The sequence below is a fragment of the Protopterus annectens genome, chromosome 11.part0 (assembly GCF_019279795.1).
Source record: "Protopterus annectens isolate FY-2018-M chromosome 11.part0, PAN1.0, whole genome shotgun sequence".
Classification (NCBI taxonomy): Eukaryota; Metazoa; Chordata; order Ceratodontiformes; family Protopteridae; genus Protopterus; species Protopterus annectens.
In genome coordinates, this window is record NC_056745.1 from 341,790,508 (window position 1) to 341,803,231 (window position 12,724).

Here is a 12,724-nt window from a genome sequence, read left to right on the forward strand (position 1 = left end):
TTTATTTAAGAATTTTCAGTTGAATATCACTTTTGTCCATAAGAATGGTTCTTATTTTTAACAGATGTGTGACTCAATGGAGTACATGACTATAAAATTAAAAGTGCCAAAAATAAATGCTGCTCTCCTTCTGTACATATTTAAAGTTTAGTGTCACAAGATAGAAATGTAACAACATCACTGTCTACCACATTAAACACTGTTTCTAACAATGGAAGTTTGCATTTTTGCTCTTTTTTTAAACATCAGGCAGGGCAAATTTTTCTTTGCATATTTATCAGGCTTATATCTGTGTCTGCCTATGAACTGTTTGGCGTCACTCCATTCTGCATACCCCTATTTAACAAAATGATTTTCCTTAAAAGGAAAAAATGGATAGTACAGTATTTACATACTGGAAGAAGGGAGAGGGAAAACAATGTACTTCATTAACAAGAGGTGAGGAAAAAAAGCAGATAATGTGCACAATCAACAAGCAACTGTGTGTTTCCACCTAAATTGTGGATCTTCAAACTTTTTTTATGATAGGCAAGTCAGAACTGCAGCCATATCATAAACATGCTATCAATTTTAAATGTTTTCATTTTTTATTAATATTGTAAAACACATTACCCTTTGTTTTTTGCATGTAGGTTATGTACTCTACTGGGCAACACTGTCATTTATTTTTTATTGCTATTGCAATATGACCATGAAACTATGCACTTCATCTGCTGCTGATTGGATGGTTATGAAACCTTTGTGCCTTTGCAGTTGCCTGGATTGTACAGACTCTATGACATATGGCAAAATGTTAATCATGGGCAAGAACCTGTACAGCCACTGCAACCTGTAAAAGCAGAAAGATTGCCTGACCGAAATTATCATTTCTGGGGAGGAATGCAAATAAGTTATCCTGCTGTTTCACAGCTCTTTAATGAGTACAGTGTACACACATCAGATATGTCTCAGGTTCAAAAAATAGGCGATGGTCTCTAGCATAGTTCTAAATCAAAACAGAGAAGCCACTTTAATTCTATAGCTTACATCAGTGATACAACCACATCACAAAATATACAGCTTCAACAGTATGCCATTAAAATGGCTTACATTCTATACCAGTTTTAATACAGAATATATGCAGACAGGTACTTCATAACAGTACATCAAAACCTTGTCTACTGACTCCATCACCATCCCATTGTAATCCTAAATCCTGTTGGATTTTGAGAAGGTAGGAAAGCCTAAACAGATTTTCTTCACTAGATTATGGGCTTAATCTTTTTGCTGCATGTAGTGCAAATTTAATTTTACCTTGGGTTGTATTCAGTTATTGGCTGCATTGCCAGTTTACATAGACTTCTACAGTACAGCACAAGTTTTCTCTGCTGTGCTTTTCCGCAGCAGAAATATACAGTCTACCATATGTTTTTCCATCTGTTGGAACTCACCTGGAGGATATAAACAGTGATGGTGCAGGCACAAGAATCAGGTTCCTCAGGAGTTACCAAACAAATTACTTTCCTCTTCTTCTTTATTTATTTATTTATGTCTGTTTGTTCGTTGAATGCAAATACCATGTTACTGTACTTAATACTGCAAACATAGTTTAAAATGAGATATGGCAATCTTAAATCATGCAAAATCCAAACCAAACCTAGGTCACAAACATTAAAGAAGAAAATGCCTATTACTCGACAACAAAGCAGTACCAGCAAATGTTAGTAACACAAAAAAAAAAAATCTTCCAAAATTTATTTATTTTATCGTCAGACAATAAAATAAATAAATAATACAATAAATGCATTCCTTACATGAAAATACGAAACTTGGTACACATCTAGTACGGCCGTCCCTGCTAGAATACGGCGGGGCAGCTGTCTGTAAGGATCGCCACCAGTTGTAGAATTACTGTGCATAGTGTACAGCTGCAGTGGCTATGCTATTCAGCCATATTGCTCTACGGCAAATTGCTGCTGCATCCAATTGGTTTCGGCGATGTAGCTCACCTGGAAATGTCTTGCGAGCTACACAGTGGAACCCCAAATAAGTATCCCTTTCACTCTTTTATAATTAGCATATTTATCTGGAAAGATGTGTGTGTGTGTGTGTGTGTGTGTGTGTGTGTGTGTGTGTGTGTGTGTGTGTGTAGGATGGGGTTGAAGGGTGCCAAAAGGGATGCACAAGTACTCTTTCTTAGTCTGTGCATATAGTTTCTATTTATTTTATGTGTTTATATATTTAAGAAGCAAAGTGAACTGGCCCATCTTTGCCCTTCATTAGGTACCACCTAACTCAAAAAGGCAGACTAAATATATAGTACAGTACATACACTCACACACTTACACACACATACACACACCCAAGTATATATATATATATATATATATATATATATATATAAAATATATTTGTGTGTGTGCGTGCGAGTGTGTGTGTGTGTGTGTGTGTGTGTGTGTGTTTCTTTGTATGTATGTATATAGAGAGAAACAGAACATTTAGTATATCTAATAAACCAGCTTGTGTTCTAAAGGTGGGATGAAACCCAAAGAAAACTCATACAGATAAATAGAGAACATGCAAAAATATAGGCAGTGACCAAAGGACAGAATTAAAATGTAGACCATGTAGCTGTTAGAAAAAGAGATTAGAAAGGACAAGACAAAGTGGAAGAAGCTAAGACACCAAACAGACAATTCTCCATAATTAACAACATTCACCTCTTTTGCAGGACTTCAGATCCTTGGAAGACTAGTCAAACAGGATCTCACCCGTGAAAGAAGCATTAGGGTTGGCCTGCCTCAGATCATCCCTGAAAGAGAGCCTGTGGCAGTTGCAGTTGCAGTTCATCAACTCTCCCATCCAGTGCAGACATGCAGCACAGCATAAGAAAAGTCCAAACTACAGCAGGCTTTGTGAAAGTTCACTGGGAAAATAATGCCAAGAGTCTTTAAAACAGACACCTCAACCCCAGGTCCAGGAAGATCTGCCAGTTTTCCACTGTCTGACTCAAAAGAAGGGACTGGAGCTAGAACAGGTCAGAAATAACTGACAAGACTTGAGATCCAGTCTTGGCAGAGTAGAACAAACCCCTTTTTCCGCTGTTTGCAGAGTTGACTCCCTACCTGCTGACATAGCACAAAGGTACTGTAGCTATTAGCACCTATATTGGACTGAAGAGGTCACAAAGGAATCTGTCTTGAGAAGTTCACTAAGGTATAATTTTCATTCAGCTAGGGCCTGGAAGATACCAGCCTTTTTAGAGAGCAGCGAAAAGAATGCGGATGCTTGCAGACAGCAAAAATGGAATCCTGTGACCTTAGGGTTCAGGCTCACTATTTTCTCAAAATAATGGTTCAGTTGCTACCAACAAAACTGATCACCATTCAGAATGGTGACAGTTCAAAACACATTTGAAAACATAAACTTGAAACATGACACTCCAAAAGCAGCATTTTTTGCAGAGGGTAATCTCCCCTGCATCCCTCAATATCTCCTGCTACGTATATGTATCAACTCCAAGATCACACAATAGTGGGATAAGGACAGAGAGACAGAGATCTTGCTTGGTTCACACACACACACACACACACATATGGCTGCTGGACATCCTGTTGAAATGACAGAATGCTGACACCTGTTTGGTCAACACCATTTGGTTGACACAGACAGATGGTTGACAAGTGTGTGAGATTGACACTGTCTGAGTAGGGGAATATTTCCTTTCCCTGTGGAGTATGCAGTCTTTGAGTTAATATATATAACTAACATGTGGTCAGGGGAGCAGAGGGTCTTGCCCCACTGCAAAAATACTTGCCCTTGACTTAGTCTGCTCCAGACTATTCCCTGGAGCGTGTGCAGAATATGTTGATATTTGTTTAGTTCACATTTTGACATCAATCTACTGGGTATCAGCATTGTGTTGTTTTGGTAGGGTGCCTGAAATCGATATATATATATATATATATATATATATATATACGTATATGATTTCTTCCAAATTTATCATCATGTGTATGTTCTTTATCCTAAACAGTTGTGCTGTTGACTTCATTTGGTCAACAGATCAGATGCTCGAAGGAGCCAATGTGATATATATCTGTATATCGATATAAATGTGTGTGTGTGTGTGTGTGTGTGTGTGTGTGTGTGTGTGTGTGTGTGTGTGTGTGTGTGTGTGTGTGTGTGTGGATTCATTTGGTTGAACTTAGCTTCATCAATGAATTATTTTGGCGTCAGAACTGGTAGAATGGTCAGATTTTCACAATAGTCAAAGTGTCAGCATCATATGTAAGGTAAGCGGGACTGGATACTAATGTCAAAACAATCATTTGTAAATGAAGTTTCTGTACTGGTGGTGAGTGTATGAGTGCTCAAGTGTTTGCAGGTTAAGGTTATAGGAAGTCTAGGGAACATGGTAGATGCCTAAGTGTGTGTGTGTGTGTGTGTGTGTGTGTGTGTGTGTGTGTGTGTGTATGTGCGTGTGTGTGTGTGTGTGCGTGTGTGCATGTGTGCGTGTGTGTGTGTGTGTGCATGCGTTATGCGCGCGTGTGTGTGTGTGCTTGTATATGTGAGTGTGTACATGTGCATCTGTTTATATGTCTGGTCTGTTTGTTTTGTTTAGTATTACCATTACAGAAACGAGCTTTAGTACCATAATTTGTATGGCTGACGTTAGTAGCAGGAATAGGTATAGGTTATGGTTATCTCAGATAAATAAAGGGATGCAGAAGGAAATGACAATTGAAGCATTAGGGTTAGCACACATGAGTAAGGTGGTATAGGAGGAGATGGGGTTGAGGAGCAAGATGAATGTTCAGCATCACCGGTGTTTAGGGCTGGATGTCCTGTCCACGTGAGCTGCACCCAAACTACATAGCTGTCATCACCACAATGGCATCAGAGAGCTACACTGACTCTGACATAAATGTATGTAGATGGTCATTACCACCATTACTCATATCCTGTCAGAGATACTGTGTATATGCTGCATGGCCTTCCTGAGAAAGTACCACTGCTGCAGGGACTACAGAAAAACCTGCAATGTAAGCAGAGCACTGACACATAAAGGGACCTGGAACAGATATGCTTGTTGAGGGCAATGCTGACTCAGTTGGCAGCCATTAGTGCAGCCAAGTGGGCGCATGTAACTGCCCACCCTGATCATGGTGTTGGATGGAAGCACATTACATAGTCGAATGCCAGACTTATGGATATGGTGAACACTGTATTAGAAACAGATTCATTATCCAGACTGATGTTTTCCTCCACAACTGGATATGGACACTCCTATAGTCATGGCTAAATCTTTTTTGGTTCTACTGTGGGAGCAGCCAACCAGATAAACTATTCAGTGTGCCGCAATTTATTGACATCACATTACCTTATAACCCTACTACAAGTAGCACCTACCAAGCAATGGCTGTTCATGAAGTCATGGATGCTGACATTTTACTGCCTACTACAAGGAAGGGGCCACAGTGAGGTTCCTATATGCTCCTGAAATGGTGCACCATTCATCAGAATGCTTCCAGTCATGAGGATGAAGGACAACATGAAACACCTGACTGGTGTTCTGCTTATGGCAGCTCCACTCCATCAATGGAGGATGTAATTCCTGGCTCTGCTCCACATCTTAGCCACATATAGTGCTACTGCATTCTCCATCCATGACCCTCCCATCTGTGTTAACTCTGCTGCCCCCTGTCTATGTCTCACTTCAACTGTTTAAGTGCTGATGACAGTACCCTGCCCACACCTGAGGCTGTGTGAGTACACTAATATTTACTGCAGAGTGTGATCAGTCACTGTATTATACTACAGTGCTTGGGTGTGACATTACATGCATCTGGTTTATTCTGTGGTGTCTTTGTCATACCCAAAGTTGTAGGCCAGATGGCTCCTCTTCGTCAGTGTCACAACTTATTGGGCCTGTCCTTGACTCATGTGGGGGTACTGCTATAGCCAGTTCTTCTGATGACTTCTCACCCAGCTGATCCTCTGCTAACTACACAGGTACACCTGGCTGTATTACAGTGTGCCCCACATTGTAACTGCTGTCATAGCACTATACTGTGCAGCACAATGCAGAACACAAAGAATAGAAATGGATAATCAGTACTACAATCAATTTTGATAATGTTCTGTGTCTGTGACAATGTGGTGTCATATACCATCTCCACCGGAGGCTGTGGGTGAGGGTCATCAAACCATGGTTCCAAAGCCTATCCTGCAGCATGTGCCATACACAGCAGTGACAGTAGACACCATTATGAGTGGCCTAATGTCTACATTCATGGGAACAGCTTATTGAGAACACTGTGGTGAGAAGATGTGAACTTTCCATTTAGATGAACCTGTGGAAAGTGATCTTATATGAAGCACTGGTAGAAGTCTCTTTTGTGTCAGATGTGGGAATCATGGGGGCCACTGGAAGGTATATTTACTTGGCATTGCATACTACCTGAAAGTTCATGGATTGTAAGCTGTGATGTAACAGGTGCCATATGGAGCAGCATAGGCCTTGATATCAATATGGGTGCAGGCAATTCCAGCAGAACCTCAGAGCCATCGTCTATATTGTAGAATGCCCATATAGAAGTGAATATCTCCTTTACTGCCCATGGAAATGAAATATGCTGCTCCACATAGCCTGGATTTGTTACACAGAGGAATGGAGCCCTGAGAGTAACCTAGGAGACTAGGATTTGAGTAGCAATTCCAGCACTGGAGTAGCCAGGCAGAGGGGAGCAATAGCAGAGAAGGAACATGACCTACTCCTGTCTCCAAGGGGGAGGGGAGTGTTATGTGTGCTCAGAGAGTACACAGGAAAGTGTAACTTTCATGGTGAAAACTGAGGAAAACACTTCCCATGCTTGTTTGGGAACAGGGATGCTTGCTGTTTACGTGTCTTCCATAAATGAGGGATGAGCAACATGGTCATCTTATTGCAAGGCCCACTTGCCATGCTTAGCTGGGCATGTGTAGGTACTTGGGGCTGTACAGAAAAACCTCAAGCTACTTCTGATCATTATATAGATGATAGCCCCTCCTAAATGACCTTCACTCCAATGATGATGAAATGAAAGTGCTGCTTGGCTGGGAGGAAACTAATGATCTCCATACAGTGGGCAAAATGAAAAAATATATACTCCTGCACATGGTACAGCATCATTACAGGCTCATAGGTTGTTACTAGGCTAATGAACACTAGGGTGCTTACAAGCCTAGCTCAACACATCAAACCATGTGGGTCCTAAGTATCATGGAGGGCCTGATAGTGGGCAGAAAGCTAAGGATTTGTATGGGGGGATGTTAGGATAATGCTTTTCTTATTGATAGCATCTGTCCATAAGAGACATGGGGGCCTGATCATAGGTAAATTTATGATTTCCTATCCAGTTCTCAAGGTTCTGTTTAAATAGGGTCAGGGATTAACTCTGTTTTACATGGATGGGGAGCCTTTTCCATAGTGTGGGGATGGTTTGGGACACATATCTGTCTCTCCAGGATGTTCTGTTTATGCCACAAGTGAAGTTCAGATCCCTGGACCTAGGGTTTCTGGTACTGTTTGTTTTGTGCATGTGTAACAGATCCATAAGGGCTGGGTCTGAAGAAGCTATAAAAGAAAGCCCTAAAAGAAATTCCCTGACCGAGAATTGAACCTAGGCCATGGAAGTGAGAGCACCAAATCCTAACCACTAGACCAGCAGGGATCCCCCTGAAAAGTGTGACAAGCCCTTTATATGTTCATAGTTAAAGACAAGATTAACTGTCTTGTAGGCCATTTTAAGCCTTGTCATTTTCCCTTTCAAAGGTGATAATCAAATCATGTACTTTGTGTCTATGAGGTAAATACCTTGCCCATTATGCCAATCCCTATGCCTAAATAGGTTGATAGGTAAGTACTAGGTAGTTTGCCCTTGTGGGTCATTTAAGCCTAGGTAATTTCTCTTGGTGAGAGTCAAACCCTGCACTTCCTGTCTGTGAGGTAAGCACCTTAACCATTATGCCAACCCCCAGTTGTTGACGTGCCCCTTATGGGATGCTGCAAGGTCCCATATCAAGAATGGTTAGTGCTGCACAAACCTTTCATTGAGCAGTCTGTACTGAGGATGGCAAATGTCTGCTATCTCACGTATGATATGTCTCTGTCCACATAGTAGCTATAAATAATGTCCTGGTCAAGGAGGGGATGATATGTTAGCCACTAGCAAACCTGCTGGTGATGTAGAGGGCAATAATGCACAGCATGTTGGCCAATGGCTTTAGAGGCAGCCACTAGCAAATACCACTCTGAGAATGCTGATGCAGCTACTAGCATCATAAAATGAGTAAAGCTCCTGTTCACTGGGAAATACTGTCATTCTTGAATGAATGATTTCTGTGACCCATCATCCTAATTTCATACATTTTTGAATCACTCCATCATGTATGAGCTCATCATTTGCATACATGATAGCCATCATTTACATGTTGACAATCATTTGCATGTTATTATTTAGTTATCACCATGCTATTTTTTCAAAAGTTGGGGCCAGGTTAGGTGTGTCTGTAAATCATCATGTTCCAGTGTGTCTCTGCTCACCATGATTTGGATGGATAACCATAAATTCATCCTGGGGGTTCCATCTGTGTCCCTCTTAGACAGGGGCAATTGGTGCTGATCGTGGAAATAAGGGTAGAACTTGGCTAGGCTAGTAACTTGCTATTATCCTATGATCCTATAATCCTATGATATTTTACCTAAAGCTATGTATTACTTGTCTGCCTGTAAATTATTACTAACCTCAAAAACACTCCAGTTTGGTCTTTTTCCTGCAGCCATCATGCTATAAATACATTGACAGTTATCGTATTTTTCTTCTTCTTTTCAATAACTAGCCAATTTATGTTAATTTCTCTCTTGTTTTTTGTGTGTTAAAATGTAAGAAATATTAAAAATCATGTAAGCAAGCTCATATGCAGATCTTTTTACCCTGCAATTATAAATGCACATCATGTGTAACTTAAATGTGGAGCTGTTTTCCCCTTGCTTCTACTGAAAATGGCTTTTATCAAGCCGGACTTTTCCCTGTCAACAAAGACAAAGGAATAATAAAGAAATAATAACTCACTTGTATTTTTCTCTGAATTATATTTAATTTCATATCATTACACTTATTTTATAATAACCAAGAAAAAACATTATAATTCCACATAGCAGACCTACAGCAAAATATTACAGTACTGATTACTTAATAAAATACTAAAAACTTGAATATAATTAAACTTCTAAACTTCTAATGTTATAACTAATTTTTCATAAAAAATGATATTTAATGTAGTGACATAAAACGATGTATGCATATTACATCATTTGTGTATAAACCAGTACAGTTTAAATCCACCATGACTGCAATTGCAGTAATGTCTGAAAGTGTATGGTAAAATCTAGTACAAAAATCAACAAACTCAAGCACATTTCAATTCTCACTATTTTAATTTGGGCATAATACACTTTGCAAACATTGCAGTGCTCACAGAAAAAATCCATCTACTGGGTTCATTCGCAATACTCCATCAGTGAAGGAAAGGGGTGAGCATCGTGCTAAGCAAACAAAGCACCACACCTATGTGTGAGTACCAGTTCTTGGAATCTTCTGTCAGGATGATACTGCATATGACATTTACAGGCACAATGAGAGTGGGTACATCACTGTAACATCTGGATATTTCTTTCAGAATAGTACCAGGAGCTAATTACCAAATTTTTAGCTTCATTTGTATGAGGTATACCGCACCGATGGTCTACATTCATATTCCATAAAAAATGCAAGTCCTTCTGTTCTGATCCTTTCTAATTATTAAATTCAAGATGTGCACAGTTGTCAGTCCACTAAGCATCTAAAAATACTGGTCAGAAATTATTCTACATATGTAAGAATTTATAGATTTACTGTTTATTTAAAGTAGGTAAGCCAGACTCAGTGGCTCTTTTTTTCAGTTACAGCTTTGTTATACAGGGCATACAAAGAAAAGGGAAAAATGAAATATAATATTTAATGCATGGCTCATTAGAACAATCATAACTATCCTGTACTGCTGGAATTGAACCGTGATGTAAGAGAACAACCAAAATAGATACAAAGAGCACATAATTTATGTATCAGTGATATTAAGGTCTTTTGTGTATAGTTTTGTCACCTCTTCTTAATACTTTATGCCTTCACAAGAATCCTCTCACCTTTGTCTTGATATTATATCATGCCCATTTCTTGTTTTAGCTTATTCTGTTACCTTCTTCCAGGTCTTTGCACTGTGCATTTAAAATACTTCCTTATCTCTTCTTGTTATTCTCCTGTAGACTACCAGTTATAATTAATGAAAAACCGTGTGGTCATTAATGAGAGTCCATATTCCAGGGCTGGTATGAACAAAAATTTTGCAGTGGTGGATTTTGCTTCAGGAGTAAGTAGATATAATAGGTTGTGGTAGGGACCCAAAAATCATCTGTGTTTGGAAGATGTAAGTGTCAAGCTAGGCTTAAACATTGAATGGTGAATATACTTAAAAACTGATTTATAGATCAAGAGAGAGAGAGAGAAAATCACAACAATTTAAGTATTGCACTAAGTAAACTGCACCAGTGCACAACAGGTGTTGAAGTTACTGACTAATTATTAACATGGCATGGATGTTTTGTGGCTCCAAATATCATGGCTCTAGATATTTAATTGTTGACATTTAGTGATAGCTTCAGAGCACTGAATAAAGACTAAATAACTATGAGGTGGGCTATCAGAGTTTCATTAACATTAGCGAGCTAAGCATTGGAAGACAGTATGACCATGTTATCTACATAACAGTTGCATTCATTTAATTTAGGAAACTGAGCAAAACAAAAGGGAGTAGTGGACACGTGACATAATCCTCCAGAAGTGTGTAAGTGTGGAACAAGTATTGGCTACCATAGATATGAAACCAATCTCTTGAATATCTATCAATGTAGTAATGGTAGTAATAATAATAATAATAATAATAATAATAATAATAATAATAATAATTCAACAGCATAGATGTGCTTGAGATGCACAATTTCTCTTCTTCGTATCAGTCATCCCAGCTAATTTACTGCTTCAGTTAAGTATTTGGTAGGCTTCGTTCAAAAGCCATTGCTACATACTGCACATAGTGTATTTATCTAATTACTGAGTCAAGCAGCAGAACTAAGTAATGTATTCTGTACTGTTAGCTTAAGACTGCTTAGTGCACTATTGGTTATATTATTTGCAACATTAGTTTTGTTTGTGTCTTTCGGCTTTTCCCGGTTAGGGGTCGCCACAGCGGAACTCTGGTCCGCTAATGATTGGCAGTTGATTTTTACGTACCGGCTTGCCAGGCCTGATGCACAACCTTCAACAAAGGTACGCCCATTCACGCATGTCTCCAAGCAGAAGACGCTCTATCTGAGAATCGAAGCGGACAGCGTCTTACTGTGAGGCGACAAAGAGTGAGTTAAAGACCTGGAAGTTGTTTATGATCTAATAGTTATGTCTGTTAAGAGTCTGTTTGATGCCACAAAGTATGTGCACTGCTTTATGACAACTCCTTTTAGAAAATGTATGCAATGTATGCGATATGTCAGCAAAGTACACACAGTGCTAAAGCCCTGTCTGTGCTCTACATGACTGAGATTAATGATCTAATAAAAAATGTACGTAATTGTTAAAATGAGGACTGTAGATCAGCATCACAACCTACAAAGCTCTCTGGCAATCATGATCTTGAATGAAGATATCAAAACTTCTCAGCAAACTTGGCATGTACACTGGTTCAGTCCCCCTCCCCCCATCTAAAACACATGCCACTCTATAAATATTCTTAATTCAACTAGAAATGACCCCTCTGTTCAATATATTTCTTAACCTCACTGAACCTCAGTGTAAAAATTTGACAGAAATAAATTTTCCAAAAATAACAAATCTACAATTACCCAAATAAAAAACAATTAACACCCCACCCTTCCCAAATAAAAGATCAACCAAAAGTGAAAGAATAAACAATATAAAAAAATCAGACTACACCCTCACTCTGCAAAGATAGATCCTAACCAATCAAAAATACAACAAGTAAATCCCTACTCTAAAGCCTGTTCACCAAACCCACTTTCTACTGCAATTAGTTTCTACTTAAGAAAACAAAGCTTCTTGAAATCATTCAGAAACCAAAAAACAATGTGATAGATAAAAATGAATACACAGAATACATGGCGACAGCTAAACAGTAAAATATTTTGAACACTTGGGTTACTGAATGTATTTTGTCACTAATGGTAGAGACTCCTATAATATTACATTGACACCCATTACAAATCTCACTGCTTACAATTACACTACAAGGTATCTCACACACTGCACACTAAACCTCCTTATTCTGCTTACCTGGTAAAAAAGCTGCTTAACAGATAATTTATATAACATATAAATAATTAAAAATAAATAGGTAGTTGCAACTGATATGTAGAGCATTAGAGAGATGGATGGATAGATAGACAGATAGATAGATAGATAGATAGATAGATAGATAGATAGATAGATAGACAGACAGATAGATAGATAGATAGATAGATAGATAGATAGATAGATAGACAGATAGATAGATAGACAGATAGATACATACATACATACATATTTGCCTGAATATCTGTGTGTGTAAAGGGTAGACATTTGATGCTTTTATGTCATGATTCAGCCCTTCAGCTGAT